This window comes from Biomphalaria glabrata, chromosome 4 (genome assembly GCF_947242115.1).
Source record: "Biomphalaria glabrata chromosome 4, xgBioGlab47.1, whole genome shotgun sequence".
NCBI classification, from domain to species: Eukaryota; Metazoa; Mollusca; class Gastropoda; family Planorbidae; genus Biomphalaria; species Biomphalaria glabrata.
In genome coordinates this window covers 25,492,908-25,514,934 of record NC_074714.1, presented here as the reverse complement: position 1 = coordinate 25,514,934, position 22,027 = coordinate 25,492,908, and the positions used below count along the sequence as shown (strand labels likewise).

The following is a 22,027-nucleotide window of genomic DNA, read 5'->3' as shown; positions in this document are numbered from 1 at the left end:
AACCCTCTGGAGGGGGGTTAAAACATAAAACCTTCTGTAGGGAGAGGTTCTAAACTCAAAGCCTCCTTTGACTACGCTCATAGAATTTGGTGACTGTTGTTTGCTTTAGTTTTATATTGAAGAGTGATGGTTTAACATTAAAATAGCACCTACAATAAACACTTTTTTTTTAAATTACAAAATAAAATTCCATTTCATTTTTGGGGGCAGGGTGTTGAACACCGAAACCGACCCCCCCCCCCTTTTTTTAGGCTACGTCTATGTTGGTGTAAATATAAACTCAGAACTTCTGGTTTAACCAAGAAAAAAAAAACTAGGATTTTATTGATCCCAGTTCTAGCCACCTGTGACATAGTTAGAGCTACGTTGAGTAATATTGACTTTTGAATTCTGTCATTGTCCACGATGTCATGATAGACAAAAAAACACAGAATGTACACAAAGTACAATTAGTACACGAGCACATCCACACTCGTAGTTAGCTTTAAAGCAAGCATTTAAGTTGCCCCAATTCGGAAACAGTAATAGACCATCTACATGGGCGTCGACTTTCTACATGGGGGCGACTATCTACTTGGGTGGCAATTTTCTACATGGGAGGCGACTATCTACATGGGTGTCGACTTATTACATGGGAGGCGACTATCTCTATGGGAGGCGACTATCTACATGGGAGGCGACTATCTCTATGGGAGGCGACTATCTACATGGGAGACGACTATCTGCATTGGAGACGAATATCTGCATGGAAGACGAATATCTGCATGGAAGACGAATATCTGCATGGAAGACGAATATCTGCATGGAAGACGAATATCTGCATGGAAGACGAATATCTGCAAGGGAGACGAATATCTGCATGGGAGACGAATATCTGCATGGGAGGGATTGAGACAAAGACAAGTGTAGTGTATTGATAAATGTCTTGCATGTCATGTTCTATACTGTCACCATTCTGTCACCACAATGCCACCATACCCCTACCTCACTGCTACCACACTGCCATCACATCCCCACCACACTTCCACCATACTCTCATCATACTCCCACCACACTTTCACCATTCTGCCACCACAATGCCATACTACTGCCATCACATCCCCACCACACTTTCACCATTCTGCCACCACAATGCCATACTACTGCCATCACATCCCCACCACACTTTCACCATTCTGCCACCACACTGCCATACTACTGCCACCACACTGCCATCACATTCCCACCACACTCCCGCCACACTCCCACCATAATGCCATCATACAGTCATCCTACTGTGATGTTTTAAGACACTTCATCAACTATTTTATTGACCCGAGTGAACATGACCAAGCTTCCATTAATAAATCACATGATGTATGAATTTCAAATAAAACTCGAGAGATTTAGTTCACTAGAAACTACTAAATACATGTAGGATTCAAGTTTGTACTCTAATATAATGAAGTATACTACACTTTGATATCACACAAATATATTCGATTTGACGAAAGCGACATTCGTTACCAAACACGTCTGTTATAGACACAGATCTAGATCCGTTTTTGGTTTGCTCAAACGTTGGCGTTGTGTTCACTAGTTTGATTGGTGAGGTGCCACTGCCAGAGTTAGCTGTGCTTAGAACAGGTAGAAGAAGGCGTCTGTGAATCAGCCACCAACGTTGTCAGAACTATCCTGCCTTACAACTTAACATTGAAGTTTTAAAAAAGTAAATATTTACATTGTCGCTGATCTGGTTACCCGGAAATAAAAAAAACAACAATTGTTTCCGTTGAAACCCTAACATCCGAGATAGACAGATGATGTTTACACGTAAAGCTCAAGTATTCCGCACAGGTGCAGAGATGACTTCACACAGTTGAGATCTCTCTCATTCACCTACCAGCTGTACGCATCCGACTCGTTAAGACATCGTGGAAATCACTTATTTCTAGGAAAATCGTTAGAGCCGTTTTCAAGCTGTTTTTTTTAGTACAAACTTCCCGATTAGGTTCCGCTATTGCAGCTAGAGGGTTTGGAGACCCCTTGAGTCTCGAGGGTCTGTACGGTCACAAATTTGTCCACCCTTAAGTAACGGACTGTGTCCAAGCAACCATTGTTGCTCTATAACAGATCTAGTGGGAGAAACGCTAGAACTAGACATTATCAGTGCTGCAATTTTCAAGAGATAGATAGATAGATAGATAGATAGATAGATAGATAGATAGATAGATAGATAGATAGATAGATAGATAGATAGATAGATAGATAGATGGATGGATGGATGGATGGATGGATGGATAGATAGATAGATAAATAGATGGATGGATGGATGGATGGATAGATAGATAGATAGATAGATAGATAGATGGATGGATGGATGAATGGATGGATGGATGGATAGATGGATGGATGGATGGATGGATGGATGCATAGATAGATAGATAGATAGATGGATAGATAGATAGATAGATAGATGGATGGATGGATGGATGGATGGATGGATGGATAGATAGATAGATAGATAGATAGATAGATAGATAGATAAATAGATGTATGGATGGATGGATAGATAGATGGATAGATAGATAAATAGATGTATGGATGGATGGATAGATAGATGGATAGATAGATAGATAGATGTATGGATGGATGGATAGATAGATAGATAGATAGATAAATAGATGTATGGATGGATGGATAGATAGATGGATAGATAGATAGATAGATAGATAGATAGTCTTCTATCATCTCTGTGATGACAAAATGTTAACATTGTTTCGTTTTCATGTTTAAAATCTGTTTCAGTTTTTCTCATTGTTATAAATATTTGTACTAGAACAGCTGTGCAAGTGTCTTTGTTACCAATGATTTGACTAGCAACATTAATATTGGCTTCTGTTTCTATTTATTTGTTACTTAGCACGCTAGCATTTTATAAAATAGCGAGACCAGTCAAGGTAAGTTCTGTGCACTGCTGTCATGGAAACACGGCGACCTGTGCACAGGTTTTAATCACTTACATGAGTGACTTAGAACATGCAGCCCCCACTAGGTTAATGTGTTCTGCTCTAGACAGCAAAAATTGTTGCTTTTTTAAGGATAAAACATATAGAAAAAAAATCAAATAAGATTTGTTCTTTGATTTATCAGTTTGCATTTTATTATTATTAGTGATTGATTTTAACACCAGAAAGTTCTATCAAGGATTCGTGGTACATGTTTTTGAAAACATGGAGATACATTTTCACATAACTCTGCTTATGGTTTCATTTTTAGGGGGTTGGGAGCAGGGACTCCTAATGGTATTATTTTGCTATTAAAAAATCTGTCCCTTTTCAGCCAGTTACTAAACTTAATCAACGATAATTAAATCCACATACTTTAATGAAAAAAAGAAACAGGCATTTGAGGTTCTACCAGAAAAACCAATAGTTTTGAATGTGTACACACCTTGACACTTTGTTTCTATTACTATCTACAGAGTAAGTTAAGGAGATTGTCAATATACAAATATAAAAGTATATAGATCTTTAACATACATGTTAAGGCTCTGCAGGTTTATGGATATATTCCAGTTCGTTGACATTACAATTTTGTTGCTTCAAAGTTGAATTGAAAACAGAACTTTTTTAGTTTGTTGGTTTTTTTTACTTTCTGAAAACTCATTTATTTCTTCCTTTCATTTCCCCTCTATGTGGCACATGTTTGCAACATTCATGCAGCTTCAGAAATCAAGGGCATGTTGATATGTTGTGATGCCCGGGATCAGTTTCTCATTGCATGCCCCTTCAATGTGTCAGACACGGAGCAGGAGAGAATGCAGTCAGTCAGTACATCTCTTCACATTCCTCTGCAACAACACTCCGTCCAAACAAAAAGAAATAATTAAAAGAATGATTGAATGTCTGCTACGACTAGAGGCCAGGAGTCAGTTGAGGGAGTCGAGTTGATTAAGTTGAATGAAGAGAGCTGAGTTAGTTGAATTATGTGTGTGTGTGTGTTTTGAATGAAGAGCTGAGTTAGTTGAATTATGTGTGTGTGTGTGTGTTTTGAATGAAAAGCTGAGTTAGTTGAATTATGTGTTTGTTGAATGAAGAGAGTTGAGTTAGTTGAATTATGTGTTTGTTGAATGAAGAGAGTTGAGTTAGTTGAATTATGTGTTTGTTGAATGAAGAGAGTTGAGTTAGTTGAATTATGTGTTTGTTGAATGAAGAGAGCTAGTTAGTTGAATTATGTGTGTGTTGAATGAAAAGAGTTGAGTTAGTTGAATAATGTGTGTGTTGAATGAACAGAGTTGAGTTAGTTAAATTATGTGTGTGTTGAATGAAGAGAGATGAGTTAGTTAAATTATGTGTGTGTTAAACGAAGAGAGTTGAGTTAGTTGAATTATGTGTGTGTTGAATGAAGAGTTGAGCTAGTTGAATTATGTGTGTGTTGAACGAAGAGAGTTGAGTTAGTTGAATTATGTGTGTGTTGAATGAAGAGAGTTGAGTTAGTTGAATTATGTGTGTGTTGAATGAAAAGAGTTGAGTTAGTTAAATTATGTGTGTGTTGAATGAAGAGAGTTGAGTTAGTTAAATTATGTGTGTGTTGAATGAAGAGAGTTGAGTTAGTTAAATTATGTGTGTGTTGAATGAAGAGAGTTGAATCCATTTAAAGTGAGTTGAACTTGAATGTTCTGGGTTTTTCTTTTGTTGACCTTCATTGACAAGGCCTTGGTGGTGGGGGTGAAACGCTTTGACGATGCTACAAAGTTTATTCTAGAACTACACCCCGCCCCACCGCATTGCAGAGTTGGTGTTTTTAAGTATCACACGTTAATTTATTTAAATTGGAATCGTTGCTTTGCACAAAAAGTATCTTCTCTTATGTATGTCCTTAAAATGTTAGTCAATGTATTGTCACTAAATATTGTCACTAAATAGATGCTTATTTCGAAGAGAGATAGAGAGTTGAAACAATTTTAAAAGTTAAAAAGGGGGAGAGTTGAAACATCGAGAGAGTTGAAACAGGAAAGAGTTGAAACAGGAGAGAGTTGAAACATGGAGAGAGTTGAAACAGGAGAGAGTTGAAACAGAAAAGAGTTGTAACATGATTAAGTTGAAACAGGAGAGAGTTGAAACATGGAGAGAGTTGAAACATGAGAGAGTTGAAATAGGAGAGAGTTGAAACAGGAGAGAGTTGAAACAGGAGAGAGTTGAAACATGGAGAGAGTTGAAACGTGAGAGCGTTGAAACAGGAGAGAGTTAAAACATGGAGAGAGTTGAAACAGGAGAGAGTTGAAACAGGAGCAAGTTGAATCATGGAGAGAGTTGAAACAGGAGAAAATTGAAACAGCAGAGAGTTGAAACAACAGAGAGTTGAAACATGGAGAGAGTTGAAACAGGAGAGAGTTGAATCAGGAGAGAGTTGAAACAGGAGAGAGTTGAAACAGGAGAGAGTTGAAACAGGAGAGAGTTGAAACAACAGAGAGTTGAAACAGGAGAAAGTTGAAACAGCAGAGAGTTGAAACAGGAGTGAGTTGAAACAGGAGAGAGTTGAAACATGAGAGAGCTGAAACAGGAAGCGCGTGCATTAAATCCTTCTGTTCTTACTTTGTATTTCCTCCAATTAAGTTTCGCAAGTTAGTTTGAATAAGAATATTCCAGTTATCCAAACAGGATATGCATTGCAAACCAAAGATTTGGAAAAAATCTTTATTGAGTCAATTCTCTTGAGTCCAAGTGAAACAGTTGTGAGGAGTACAATGTGATGAGATAAACAAACAAAACATCCCCTTGACGTCTTGCTAATAAGATAATAACTGTTATTCATTAAAGGTGTCTGCAGACTCGAAGACAAAGTCAGTTCCCAAAAACTGGAGAGTGCACTGACAGTGACAGAGGATATTGGAGAGTTATTTCCTACATTTGCTAGCGAGATGTTACTTTTTTTTTTAAATCTAGTCTCGTTTTCTTACCAAAAACAAATATCAGATGATCTAATCATTATAGTTTTGTTTTATTTTAAACACTCTAAATTATTTAAATTTTTTAATTAAAAACTAGAATTCCATTATTCTAATCCTTAGTTTCAAACTCCCAAACTACTGAAGTTAATTGAGTGTTTTCACGAGGAAACTAAATGTACTGTCAAATTCAATGGAGCCCAATCAGCACCTTTTGAGGTTTGCAGTGGTGTCAAGCAGGGATGTGTGCTCGCACCTACTCTGTTTGGCATATTCTTCTCCTGTCTACTGCACTATGCGTGCAGCGACATAAACGAAGGTGTGTTTCTCCATACAAGATCCTCTGGAAAACTATATTAATGTATCAAGGCTGCGGGCAAAAACCAAGGTTAGGAAGCTACTCGTCAGGGAACTCCTGTATGCTGATGATGCAGCTATTGTGGCTGATTCTGATATTCAGCTACAGTCCATGGTTGACAAACTATCTGCTGTTTGCCAAAAGTTCGGCTTAAACATCAGTCAAAGCAAGACTAAGATACTTGTCCAAAACGCAAACACTGCACCTCAAGTAAGCATTAATGGCCAACCACTAGAAATTGTTGATCACTTTTGTTACCTCGGCTCCATCATCTCCAACAACACTCTACTGGATAAAGACATAAACAACAGGATAGCCAAGGCAATGGCCACCATGTCACGGTTGCAGAAAAGAGTCTGGGACAACATATTGCTGACTAGCAGTACTAAAGCCCTAGTCTACCGGACCTGTGTGTTGAGCACCTTGCTGTACGGAAGTGAAACATGGTCAACCTACTCATGGCAGGAAAAAAAGCTGAATGTCTTTCACCTCCGATGTCTAAGGCGGATGTTTAAAATTAGGTGGCAAGATAAGATAACCAATGAGGAAGTGCTACATAGAGCAGGGTGCCAGGACATCCGCTCTGTTATCAGCAGCAGACGCCTTGGCTGGCTTGGCCACGTTCGTAGAATGCCAGTAGGTCGACTTCCACAGGACATTCTGTATGGCGATCTAATAGAAGGCAGGAGAGCCGCTGGTCGCCCACTCTTACGTTATACGGATGTATGCAAACGCGACATGAAGCTCTTCAAAATCGACACTGGCAACTGGGAAGAGGTGGCACTGGACAGATCCACATGGAGAGAGAGCATAAAGGAAGGGTCACAGATTGCAGATGTCATACACAACAGAAGCAGAAAGAAGGGTGAAAATGCAACGGCGCCTGGTGATTATATATGCCCAACCTGCGATCGCAGCTGTGTATCAAGGATTGGCCTCTTTAGTCACACAAGAAGTTGCAAAGGGAAAAGATCGTCTCTCGAGACGTAAAATGCCACAGACAGAGTTTCAACACAAGATTTTCTTTAGTTTCAAAAATTTAACAGATTTAATATACAAGGTAATGAAGGTATGCCAACTGATTCCAAGCCTAATCGTAATCGCAAACTCTAAACCTTCTTCCATACCATAAACCTGTAAAAAAAAAAAAAGTCATGCCTTTCTCTTGATAGCTTGGGGATCTGGGGGAGCGCTGTAGGCCTCTCCAGTGGTGTTCGGGGCGAAGCCCCAACGCCAAAAGCGTTTTCTTGCATTTTTCACTGCAGAAACGCATTCTCCTGACATCTACAGCTCATTATTCATCAATGGGGTTCGGGGCGAAACCCCGACGCCAAAAGCGTTTTTTTTTTATTTTTTCACTGAAGAAACGCATTCTCCTTAAATCTATAGCTGATCATTCACCAGTGGGGTTTGGGGCCAAGCGCCGACGCCATAAGCGTTTTCTTGCATTTTTCACTGCAGAAACGCATTCTCCTGAAATCTATAGCTCATCATTCATCAATGGGGTTCCGGGCGAAGCCCGACGCCAAAAGCGTTTTCTTGCATTTTTCACTGCAGAAACGCATTCTCAAGACATTTACAGCTATTAAAAAGGGTTTAGGTGGGAAGGGCAGAAGAGTTGTTCGCCGCCCCCCCCCCCCCCCCAATCGGCCAACAGGGGAACGACATAATATAAAGATCGGTTACAACACCGATAACAAGTTTTAATCATATAGATATTTAATTGATTCTGTTAGCAAGCAATGATTTCTACAAATTAATTGGACCGCCCCCCCACTCAAAAGTTTACCGGGGGGGGGGATTGATGCCATCGCCCCCTCCCGACCCCACCAAATCGGCCAACATACTAGAGGGGGATGAAATAATCTAAAAATTTGTTGAAATATAAATAAATAATATATATTATTAACATAAGTAATAAATTTGTTTACAAATTGTGTGAATTGTATTCTAAAATTCGTCCGCCCCCCCCTTTTCGCCTCTACCGCCCCCCCCCCCCCCGATCCGCAAGTGCCATGGCAAATATAAAGAATGTCAAGATGTCAGAATGAAAATGCCTAATAACAGAAGCCTTAAAGTGATGACATAATTGTTATTGCCAGCTGTGAGTCTAACTGAATTCCACTTAAAAATCTGCATTTTATCACTTTGTGTTGTTTTACTTGTGTTTTTTTAGTATAACTTTCTCATTAGTTCCTTTTTTTTTTCTCTCTCCCTGAATGAAGGGAAGTCACTGGAAGATGTGGCGAAGTCACGAGTTACTTTCTCTTTATATTCAGCCTCGCACGTGGAACGATGTGAGAAGTAAAACCATAGACAATATATTACACATAGTCTATGGTAAAACTTATTGAAGTACCAAAGTTAGAAGTCAGGGGGGATAAGCGAGAACAAGGGAAGTGACTACATAAACAACATTGCTGCATTAAGATAAAAATCTCTGCTGAAATATTCACGTCTAAGAATGTAAATAGAACTAGAGCAAAGATTAAATAAAATTATAGCAAAGATTTAATAGAACTAGAGCAAGAATTTAATAGAACTACAGCAAGAATTTAATAGAACTAGAGCAAAGATTTAATAGAACTACAGCAAGAATTTAATAGAACTAGAGCAAAGATTTAATAGAACTAGAGCAAAGATTTAATAGAACTAGAGCAAAGATTTAATAGAACTACAGCAAAGATTTAATAGAACTAGAGCAAAGATTTAATAGAACTACAGCAAGAATTTAATAGAACTACAGCAAGAATTTTATAGAACTAGAGCAAAGATTTAATAGAACTATAGCAAAGATTTAATAGAACTAGAGCAAAGATTTAATAGAACTACAGCAAGAATTTAATAGAACTATAGCAAAGATTTAATAGAACTACAGCAAAGATTTAATAGAACTATAGCAAAGATTTAATAGAACTAGAGCAAAGATTTAATAGAACTAGAGCAAGAATTTAATAGAACTAGAGCAAAGATTTAATAGAACTAGAGCAAAGATTTAATAGAACTACAGCAAAGATTTAATAGAACTAGAGCAAAGATTTAATAGAACTAGAGCAAGAATTTAATAGAACTATAGCAAAGATTTAATAGAACTAGAGCAAGAATTTAATAGAACTAGAGCAAGGATTTAATAGAACTAGAGCAAAGATTTAATAGAACTACAGCAAAGATTTAATAGAACTAGAGCAAAGATTTAATAGAATTAGAGCAAAGATTTTCTAAACCTTCTTTGAGATTCGCAATTCTCAGCCCAAAGAAGTGATGTTACATGAACTATGTGAGGGTATTATTCCAACCATTAAGGTGACTTGCCATTGGAACGTAATGCTTTCTCTAAACTAGAGACTCGTTTATTTGGTTAATTTTTAATTGACAAGTTTACAAATGTATGATATAAAATAACTATATTTAGACAATAAACTTATCCAGTTGTAAAGTACGTTGGATTGTTGACATTTCGTTCTGTTTTTGGAATGAACCTATCGACAGCGTGATTCCAGCCCATACATGAACCTATCGACAGAGTGATTCCAGCCCATACATGAATATATCGACAGCGTGATTCCAGCCCATACATGAACCTATCGACAGCGTGATTCCAGCCCATACATGAACCTATCGACAGCGTGATTCCAGCCCATACATGAACCTATCAACAGCGTGATTCCAGCAATACACTTACATTCAAATGACGTAAAGCAAGAAATCAAACCCTCACTACAGAAACTTTCAACCAGAGAGCGAACACTGTACTCAATACTAACAAGTACTCACTTGTGAATAGTGAAGTACTCACTTCAAGTCTTGTGAACAGATTGGGCTGCTCATTACTTTTTTTTGTGTGTTGATACTAGAAGAAGGTCAAGGCCAGACATGGGAACTTGTTTGATAACTGTTGTGAACTCCTGGCTTGGCTTAGACATGACACAACAACACGGGACTACTTTCAATACACTCAAAGAGACTCCAGAGATGAATTAACAACAAAATATAAACTTGAATCAGGAGAACTGAAGTTGTAGACAACGCATAACATATTAACTATTTAATATGCACAATTATGAAAACAAACTTCTAGAATACATATACGATACAACTAGGCTCCAAACTACTCAGCCTCCGACAACAATAACCAACTCTCCTAAAGGCCGTCACTCTACTTCAACTCATCAACCAATAAAATAATAATAAATAAATATAGAATTCCTTAAATCTTACACCCAAGGTTCTTTCAAGTGCGGTTTACAATACTATATACAAACACAATCACCACAATAACTCTGGCAAAGTATTCAGCTCTCGGCATGAAGTTGCTCAGACTGAGGCTAGTAGATGGCTAGTAGATGGGAATTAAAGTTTTGTCTACATCATATTCACTCAATGAGCTTCAAATAAACAGATTGATGTATTCACTCAATGAGCTTCAAATAAACAGATTGGTGTATTCACTAAATGAGCTTCAAATAAACAGATTGATGTATTCACTCAATGAGCTTCAAATAAACAGATTGATGTATTCACTCAATGAGCTTCAAATAAACAGATTGATGTATTCACTCAATGAGCTTCAAATAAACAGGTTGGTGTATTCACTAAATGAGCTTCAAATAAACAGATTGATGTATTCACTCAATGAGCTTCAAATAAACAGATTGGTGTATTCACTAAATGAGCTTCAAATAAACAGATTGATGTATTCACTCAATGAGCTTCAAATAAACAGATTGATGTATTCACTCAATGAGCTTCAAATAAACAGATTGATGTATTCACTCAATGAGCTTCAAATAAACAGGTTGGTGTATTCACTAAATGAGCTTCAAATAAACAGATTGATGTATTCACTCAATGAGCTTCAAATAAACAGATTGATGTATTCACTCAATGAGCTTCAAATAAACAGATTGATGTATTCCCTCAATGAGCTTCAAATAAACAGATTGATGTATTCACTCAATGAGCTTCAAATAAACAGGTTGATGTATTCACTCAATGAGCTTCAAGTAAACAGATTGATGTATTCACTCAATGAGCTTCAAATAAACAGATTGATGTATTCACTCAATGAGCTTCAAATAAACAGATTGATGTATTCACTCAATGAGCTTCAAATAAACAGATTGATGTATTCACTCAATGAGCTTCAAATAAACAGGTTGACTGGCTACGGACTAAAACCATGAATGTATAACAAAATGAGAGAGAGACATACAGCCTGAGAAGTTCAAGTTCACAGTAGCGCTTCTTTCCAGGTTCACCTAGCAGTCATATGTAGCATTCATGTGTAGCTGTCATGTGTAGCTGTCATGTGTAGCAGTCATGTGTAGAAGTCATATGTAGCAGTCATGTGTAGCTGTCATGTGTAGCAGTCATGTGTAGAAGTCATATGTAGCAGTCATGTGTGGCAGTCATGTGTAGCTGTCATGTGTAGCAGTCATGTGTAGCTATCATGTGTAAAAGTATATCAAAGATTGGATAATGATAATTGGATATATGATAATTGGATATATGATAATTGGATATATGATAATTGGATATATGATAATTGGATATATGATAATTGGATAATGATAATTGGATATATGATAATTGGATATATGATAATTGGATATATGATAATTGGATATATGATAATTGGATATATGATAATTGGATATATGATAATTGGATAATGATAATTGGATATATGATAATTGGATAATGATAATTGGATATATGATAATTGGATAATGATAATTGGATATATGATAATAAGAATCTGATAGGTAAGATTGCAAAACTAAAATCTCGATTTTTGTATTTAAAAAACAAAGCAGATGACCTAAAGCCCATACATATATACATACATACATATATATATATATTCTTTTATTCTGGTCTTTTCTTTTAAATTAAAGAAGATGATTACGTCCTACGCGTGTTTCTAGGTCAATATAGTCATGTATGTTTTAATCAATGACTTAAATTCTGCCAAGTCATTGGTTTTCATGGCTGGCTCAGGCTCCATGCTCTAATAGTACTAGGTAAGAAAAAGTATTTTAAAGAATTTGTCCTAGCATATGGAACAAGAAATGTGCCTTTATATTTGTGTCTTATCTTATATGGGAGTATCTGAGTATGAGCCTGGGTATTTTATTAGGTTGTTTTTTGTTGTTTTTTTTATACTTGAAGATTTTGGTTCAGTGTTTTATGTATAATATCTACATAAGTCTTCAAACCTGAAGGCTTTTTAAATTTAATGATTGTTTTTAAAAGGTGTTACTCTAATCAAATGTGAATATTCTTTTGTTATAAATCTCACTGCTTTATTTGGTGTCTGTTCTAGTTTCTTAATGTTTTCTTGTTAGAGGGGTGCTAAACAGAGGATGTATATTCTATTATTGGCCTAACAAAAGTTAAATAACATTTTAGTTTTATGTTCTTATTTGATTTGTAAAAACTTTTATTTTAATACATCCTTATGGTTCTTAGCGTCGGATTATCGAACCGGAAATATTCAACGTTTTACATGCTTGTTGGGTTGACCATGTGAGTTTGTGTTTTTTTAAAAAGTTACTCTTGAAAAAATATGTTATTGGTGTCGGTAAATGTTATTACCTGAAGTGTCGAACACGTTTGTTAGAACAAAGGTCAGTGAGGTGTGTTGATGTAAAGAAATAACGTTTTATTTGATTGCATATATTTATGTATAGGTTGCTAGGATCTAGCCTATGTCTAAGACGTTTAGAACTGTATACCTCTGTATGCCTAATCTCTGTTGCCATGGACACTGTCTACTATCTCGCGACCTGAATGTTGGAGGGCTCAACCCTAACAACAACTGGCTGAGAACACTAGCGTCCTAACATCAACATCAGACTATCAACAGGTTTAGCTCAGAGCTAATTCCATGGAGATTTTTAGACTATCATTTAGTTTCTAATTAGACTCTAAGATCTGAGAGATTTTTGAAAGTAAAATACGACCCTTTGTTAGAGTTAGAGTCTCTCTCTTAGCTTCAGTCTGACCCTGAGCTTCTCTCTGACCCTGACACTCTCTGACCCTCCCTCTGATCCTCTCTGACCCTTTCCCTGACACTCTCTGACCCTCCCTCTGATCCTCTCTCTCAGCCTCTCCCTGACCCTCTCTCTGATTCTTTCTCTGACTGATCCTCTCTCTGACCCTCTCTCTGATCCTCTCTCTCTGATCCTCTCTCTGATCCTCTCTATCTGATTCTCTCTCTGATCCTCTCTCTGACCCTCCCTCTGATCCTCTTTCTCAGCCTCTCTCTGATCATCTCTCTGACCCTCTCTCTGATCCTCTCTCTGATCCTCTCTCTGATTCTCTCTCTGATCCTCTCTCTGAGCCTCTTATTTTAAAAAAATAATTTCTGTGAAATGTTTCAGTAATTCCAATGAGTTGGGGAAATAGATTTCCAATGTATGAGAGACTGACAGAAATGCCAGAGCAAGCTAACTCACATACCAGAGCAAGCAAACACACATACCAGAGCAAGCTAACACACACACACAGAAAACATACTCACACGCTTAGTAAGGTAAATAAAGGACTTCATAATAACACTACGGCTTGTCTTCGAGTCCGATGATTAATGAATTATTTAAAAAACTGTCAGCTTTTCAATTAAAAAATGTCACGCATCATGTAAAAGCGATGGTAAAGAATTAGAAAGATGACTAGACAGTAACTCGATGATATGCTACAAATATGTATTACCTCTGAAATTGACTTTTTATCCAACACATTTAGAACAGTAATTTGGTTTTATTCAGTCTTTTACACAAATAACACTGTAAATAGTGTAAATATAAGAATGACGTCGGAGTTATCATTCCCTATAATGGATACACGATAGAAAGGTAAAATACAAATGTAAAAGTGGCAAGTCCCATAACCAAACCTGAGCATTGAGGGTCTGAAACTGAAGTCTTTACAACTTCTGACTCTACATTCAAATAAATAATGTATGTGTGTGAAGAAACTAGGGCTATACTATCTCCTACTATGCTAGGATGACAAAAAAAAGAAGACTAGCAACAAAGGTCTCCCACTCAAAGAAAATTGTCTCGCTTTATGCTTCACTAGTTCCTGACTTTATAGAAAGTTGTTTTTTTTTTTTCGTTTGTGACTGGCAAATAGTAAAGGGGGGGGGGGGGCAGTTGGTGGGTCTGTAGCGCTTTACATCCACTACTTCATTTGTAGACTAGAACTTTTCCCTTCTTGCTGGTTTAATGTTTACAGTCAGTCTAAAACGTCATTTGAAATCAGTGACCGACTTTTAGCTCGCGCTTAAAACAACAACAAAATAGTGGACTTTAGTTAACAGTTGTAAGTGTGTTGGTGTCCCACTAACACACCTGTGCACGCTCTAATAACCTTATGCCGAGGTGTAACCATTTTATATGTCTGGGGTCCTCAAGTCGGTGACTCACCTGTATAATTTACAATATCCGGCATGGTTTTAAAAAAAGTACGTGAATACTGATTTGGAATATACTACAGTACATATACTTTCTGTAGTTTCCCCAAGAGATGCCATTAATAATTGTACATTTCTGCTCACTACTGATATATGGAACTGAATATAGTAATTCATCGGCTACTACCATTAGAAACAATAGGATCAAATGTGCTACTTTATTAAAGGTTTAATGTAATCATATACTCTCCAATGATACTTTATGTAATAAAATCTTGTATTTATATAGAACATCCTGACATTTAGTTCTAGAGTCTGACCTTTATGATATGGATACATAGCTTGAACATAATAATAATAAATATATTATAGCTTTTATTTAGCGCTACTTTCATGCTTATAGCATGCTTAGGTCCAATCTCATTTGAGGACCAGTGGGGGGAGGGAATATCTAGGAGAAGGTTTTTCCTTTAACTTTAGGCTTCTCCGTAAACACAACTCTGCCCGTATGTATCCAAGCCAATTTCAAACGTACTTAGCCTCTCGACCACGCTTATTCAATATCGAACTGTATGCGCAGCTACTTTAAAACAAGCAACCTGTGACCTTTTGACATGAAGTTTTTTTACTTTCTCAATTTTAATTGTGTTTTTTTTTTGTGTGTGTTTGTTTGTTTGTTTGTTGTTGTTTTTTTCAAGAAATCTCCGTATCGCAAACATGAACAGATACCTGAACAGAGATTTAAACAGAGACCTGAGCATAAATTAAATTTGTCTGAAATCACATACGTCATGGCTCGAGACTAAATGAAAACATTTCGTGACCCAGTTATATCCCTTGAACAAGTTGTCCCACATGATGTGCAACATTCACATGTTCTTGTCATTGTCACAGTTCAATGGGGGGGGGGGGAGGGGGGAACAACTTGTTATGTCTCATTGCAGGTTCCAATAAACACACACACAGGCCCCTCAATCCATCTCTCACAAAGCCAATCTGGAGTCACCAATCTGATGTGGGGAACTGATTGCTTCATCCAAACCTCATGTCAACAAGACCCAGAGAGGTCCATTGTGACCTTCACTTCGCTAGAAATGACGTTGTCTGCTATTTGATGATGTTATAATTGGTGGACGTCTACTTGTACATTAGCAAGTGTCCACGTGGAGTCTTGTTTATATGACGTCCAATGGTCAGTGGAGTCTTGTTTATATGACGTCCAATGGTCAGTGGAGTCTTGTTTATAGGGCATCCAGTGGTCAGTGGAGTCTTGTTTATATGGCGTCCAATGGTCAGTGGAGTCTTGTTTATAGGGCGTAAAATGGTCAGTGGAGTCTTGTTTATAGGGCGTCCAATGGTCAGTGGAGTCTTGTTTATAGGGCGTCCAATGGTCAGTGGAGTCTTGTTTATAGGGCGTCCAATGGTCAGTGGAGTCTTGTTTATAGGGCGTCCAATGGTCAGTGGAGTCTTGTTTATAGGGCGTCCAATGGTCAGTGGAGTCTTGTTTATAGGGCGTCCAATGGTCAGTGGAGTCTTGTTTATAGGGCGACCAATGGTCAGTGGAGTCTTGTTTATAGGGCGTCCAACGGTCAGTGGAGTCTTATTTATAGGGCGTCCAACGGTCAGTGGAGTCTTGTTTATAGGGCGTCCAATGGTCAGTGGAGTCTTGTTTATAGGGCGTCCAATGGTCAGTGGAGTCTTGTTTATAGGGCGTCCAATGGTCAGTGGAGTCTTGTTTATATGGCGTCCAACGGTCAGTGGAGACTTTTTTATATGGCGTCCAACGGTCAGTGGAGACTTTTTTAAAAAAAAGATCTATTCTGATTTTTTTTTCACTCCATAATCAACAAAACTAATTGGAAAAATGTAATTAAAATGTACCTTAAAAAGCAATTCAAACACAAAAATGTACACATTTCTAATATATCTACTTCTGAAGCCACAATTTATCATTAAGTTCACAAAAAAGTTTGTTCTGTGTATACTATACACAAAATTCTTAAATAAATATCAACAAAGGACAATGAATAGAGTGAGTCCTTATTATATTCGCCTATTTATCAGTCTATTATTGTTTAACAATAGGCACGTGCTCTGAGTGATGGGATTAAACTAGCAAGACTCCACAACCAATAGTCTCATTCTGATGACTGTCGAGTTAATCCTTACGTCTGACAGTATTTAAATTTACATTGTAAGTAGCGTGAGACATTGTCAGACATGGAGGCAAGGCCATAACTAGCAAGTCTTTTAGGAACACAACTATTGGTAAGCAAGCTTTTTAATAAAGAATGTATTTTAGTTGAGATGAACTATTCTATCTTTTTTTGTAAATACACATCATTGTAACTAAAAGACTTTTGGAGATGTTCATTTTAAAAATAGGTCACATACTTCTCGTTTCATTGATGAATTTGCGCAATAGGGTTTGTTGCTGAACATAAAAATTATATATGTGTCAGACGCGAATAGCCCAATTTTCAGTAAAAGAAATTACAAAAGTCATTTCTCTATAGAAGAAGTTACGAAGGCTATATAAAATACAACCACAGACCTATATATACTACAAAAAATATAGGTTTTTGATTGCTAGTTACGATTTAATTAGGTAGGTGCTGTTTTACTATCACATACCAAGTATTAGAGTTTAGAAAAACCCAGGTTTGTTTCTTGTGCAACGCTATTAGCTAACACCTCATATCATTTCTCCATTAGTATATTTAGATCTATAATCTAATTCTAGTCTAGATCTATATATAAAAATCGAATAGATCTAGTAATAGTATAGATTCTATCTTGAGACTAGATTGCCGCGTCTAGCCTATGCTATGCCTATAGTCAGTTTTTATTAGAAAAAAGTCTAGATAATAATAAAGACTAAAGTTTTTTTAATTATTAGATTATTAGATATAGACATAAGACATAGATCTAATAATACTGTAATACGTTTACTATACTCTATACTTAATCTACTAAACTAGAGATCTATCTATAGATCTATCTATAATCTAGTCAATCTAGATCTATACAATATTCATTATAATACTTCTACATATAATGACTTATTTAATAAGTTAGTAGCCTACTTAGACTTAGATATATTATAGTTTATTTATACATTTACTTTTCAATGCCTAGACCTAATAATAAAATTGCGAATGATGTCTAATGACTGATTCTTTTAATTTATTTATTTTATTTTTTTTTGTAATAGGCCTACTAGATCTAGGTCTAGACTCTACTTAAATCTAGTCTAAAATAATGACTGTCTAAGACTCTGGATGATTGAGAAGTTCACATAGAGGTGTTTTTAATAATACGGCATGTCGGCTGAAAGTATATAAAGTGCTTTTTTTTGTAAAAATAAAAAAGAGGCTCCGGTACTCAGTGATAGATTGTCTAACTTTCAACTAATAATAAATTAACAATTAACTTTGAATTACTAGAAAAGTAATCATTTTTCCCGACATTGAAAAAAGGTGCCGGTATCCCGTACCGGTGCGTACCGTCACAAAAATATATGTATATCTCAATCTTCTTTCATTTAATTTTTTTTTGCGGGGTTATTGCTACTTACTACATTGATACCGAATCGATTTAAATAGGGCCTAAGTATACAAGCAGGATTTCGAGCATTGGATAAATTTATTTTAGAAGTACAAAGTTTTATGCAAGAGGCAATATATTAGTTGTTTGAAGATAGTAACTTCTTAAATTCAGGCTAAAAATATCGAAGCCTACATTTTTACACTCATTTCTAAACAATTAGAAGAGATGGATTGACTCATAGTGTAGCTTGTGTACATCTGCAAAAACACAAACTCAGTTAGACTTTCAAAACTATTAAAAGAAAAACTTAGTGATTATTTTTACTGTATAATTCTATTATTATTCCTTTTTAGAATTAGGATATAAACAAAAATTTGCCATATGACTTTATCTGACAGAAAAAAAAAACAACTTACGTCTATTTATGCGGTTATTTATAGTTACCTAGTAATATAAAATATATTGAACTAACACGTACATTCATCATAATGCAGCCATGCGATTTTTCGTTTATAAACATAGCATTATTTAGGACCAATATTTTACAAAGGCTTCTTGGAGAAATCAGGTATACCCATTAAGAGAAAAACGACCCCTTTACTCAAGAAAAATTTAAGAAACTAGAACAGACACAAAATAAACAGTGACATTCATAACAAAATAATATTCAAAATTGATTAGAGTAACACCTTTTTAAGTAATCATTTAAAGTTTAAAATCACTAAAAAAATTTTCAACAATTATTTTGTGTATGAAATTGTGTATCGAAAAATGCCGGGTACATGAAATAAGTCTTAAAAAAACAACACAGATCTTGGGTAAAATACTCATCAAATAAAGTACTGTAAATGTGTAGTTTCAAGCGCTAGTTTCAGCTCTTTTCTTTTTATAGCCTCTATCGGGTTATATCCCAACTACCCGTATTTTTGTGCAGAATTTTTTTCTCTATCAGGTACACTTAAAATTATTGCATAATAATGTCAGTTTAATTCAAAAAGAGAACTGAAAAATACAAAGATATATAGGGGAAAAAGCGACTTCCGGCCCAATACTTTTTAATCAAAGAAACAAAACGGACTAGTCCAACAAACCCTATTGAGCGTCCTATGTCAATCGGAAAAATATAAATAACTCATTTTTTGTTGTTCATTTAATAACTAATCTAGTGACTTCATCAAATGTTTATATTTTTCATTGTTTCACTTTATCCGAACATTTGCTCTAGTTGTAAGTTATAAGTCAATATAAGGGACTTTTTCTTTATCACGCAGTCCTGGCCTGTTGAAATGCATATGACGTCAATCTAAATTTAACATAGATCGAGATATAATTTAATCATTAGAAAACACTTTTTAAATGATTAGACAATGGATTATGTAGATCACACGTGTGAAAGACGCGAGAGTTGTTCTCATTCTTCTCTAGTTCTAGATTTGGAAAGATCCGCCCTCGTTCTTGTAACGTCCCAAGTCCATGACAACGGAACTCTTTTTTTTTATTCCAAATCTAGTTCTAGATCTACAGATGCCTGTCTACTTCTAGATAGAATCTAGATCTACAGATGCCTGTCTACTTCTAGATAGAATCTAGATCTAGTTCTACAGATGTCTACTTCTAGATAGAATCTAGTTCTAGATCTACAGATGCCTGTCTACTTCTAGACACCGAAAAGTCTCAAATATTACGTTTTTTAAAATTATTTTTGTTTTTAGCACCCCGGTAGGATGAAAAGCCTCCATTAGTTTGAGTCATCTGTCAGTCGGTCTGTACGATGTAGAGAGAAAAAAACAACAACTAGAAAAGTGTTTGAAAAGAGCTTTTGATATTTCCATTACATACAAAAAGAAATGTAGGCCTCTAATAGCAAGTCAGAAATCAATTCAATTATTCAATTTGTTTTCTTGTGAAAAACAAAGACTACTGAACTGAGTTTTTTTTTAATCGCTCTTCTGACTTTTAATACATTTTATTCTCTTGTCCAAAGGTCAATAGGTTGTTTGGTTTGTTTTCAAATGAAAAAAAGCTCCAAAATGGTTCTTTAAACTGTGTTATTATTTAAGATAATCAATACAAAACCAAGGCTTGAATATTGCTTCTCCATTAGTAGCTCGGAGGTAGAAGTCTCTGTTTTGGTATAACATTAGCTGTCATGGTCATCTTGTAAATATTTAGTTTGCCATAAGGCTTTTTTTTTATTTATTCAAACTCTTTCCCACTCTTCCTAGTTTCAGTATCTTACGTTTATTATTGGGGCTGGATAAGAGCACCCCCTACAATGTGGCCATATTATATGTCTATTGACTATGTGCTATGTCTATGTGCTACGTATTGATCAAATAGCAAGTTGAATAGACAGAGGCTAGTATCAACTTTTCAAGTAATCAGTTGAAAACTAGTTCAATTATTATTATTATTATTATTCGTGAAGCCTTTTGTTAATAGACATTCATTCCTCAATCCTTCCCCCCCCCCCGCAAACTTTCGGAAAAACTATAAGGGAACAAGTCGACCCCGTGACTGTACAGAAAAATACTTGAAGTAGCGTGTTATAAAACAGAGTTGTCAATAAAACTATGAGGGAACAAGTCGACCCAGTGACTGTAAAGAAAAATACTTGAAGTAGCGTGTTATAAAACAGAGTTGTCAATAAAACTATGAGGGAACAAGCCGACTCCGTGACTGTAAACTGTAAAGAAAAATATTTGAAGTAGCGTGTTATAAAACAGAGTTGTCAATAAAACTATGAGGGAACAAGCCGACTCCGTGACTGTAAAGAAAAATACTTGAAGTAGCGTGTTATAAAACAGAGTTGTCAATAAAACTATGAGGGAACAAGCCGACTCCGTGACTGTAAACTGTAAAGAAAAATACTTGAAGTAGCGTGTTATAAAACAGAGTTGTCAATAAAACTATGAGGGAACAAGCCGACCCCGTGACTGTAAACTGTAAACAAAAATACTTGAAGTAGCGTGTTATTAAACAGAGTTGTCGATAAACCATAAGGGAACAAGCCGACCCCGTGACTGTAAACAAAAATTCTTGAAGTAGCGTGTTATAAAACAGAGTTGTCAATAACTGCGTTATAAAATTACGCATACAAAATTTAATTAATCTTAACGTACTCACCATTTAGATTAATTATATGTCCGAGAATGTAGTTTTCTTCTTCAATTTAATATACAACAAAAATGTCACTTGATGATAGAGAGTTTACGAGATTTTGCGATAATGACACATGACTGCTGAGTTGGTTCAACAAATAAGGGTGAGCCGAGAGATGTCATCGGAGGGTGGAGGTCAGAAGAGAATGGAGGTCAGATAAAAAAAAGCGACAACTTTATGAGCTTAACTGTAAACACCAAAACGTAACTCACACTACAAACAGGAGAACTCGCATGAATGCTCACGAGGTCCGCACCACGCGAGTGAGCTCAGGAGGCAGCTCGGAGAGACGCGCGAGGGGAAAGTGGAGGGATGAGAATGGAGACCATGTCGCAGCGGCCGCCACCACGCGCTAGGCGGATGGGGAGTGGGGGGGGCGTTAACTTCCACTCACACAAGTAGAAGAAGGAAAGTATTTTTTTAAGGAATCAGCTGGGCCGGTGTGTGTGTGGGGGGGTGAATATAGCGACAAGAGATGGGGGCATACAAATGGTGGAGCACTCTGAAGAAGGAATCAGACCTGTTTCCGAGAAAGCAACAAGGGGACAAGAGCCGACTTTTTTTCCCCATCAATCGACTGAAAGGGCAACAACCACATTGGTACACGTTG

General features: G+C 36.4%; 1 protein-coding gene across 4 annotated transcripts in view; it reads right to left on the bottom strand.

The window, feature by feature from the left end:
• Positions 1-21,724, bottom strand: part of LOC106068013 (metabotropic glutamate receptor-like) — a 287,096-nt gene extending 265,372 nt beyond the window's left edge. For 2 of the 4 annotated variants that reach the window (XR_008777756.1, XM_056028023.1), the window contains exon 1: positions 21,382-21,724. The gene's annotated coding sequence lies outside the window, so the exon portion shown is untranslated. Of the gene's footprint in view, positions 1-14,003; positions 14,342-21,381 lie in introns of those variants that run through there. The other 2 variants (XM_056028025.1, XM_056028024.1) reach the window with 2 other exon arrangements.
• Positions 21,725-22,027: the final 303 nt, after the last annotated feature.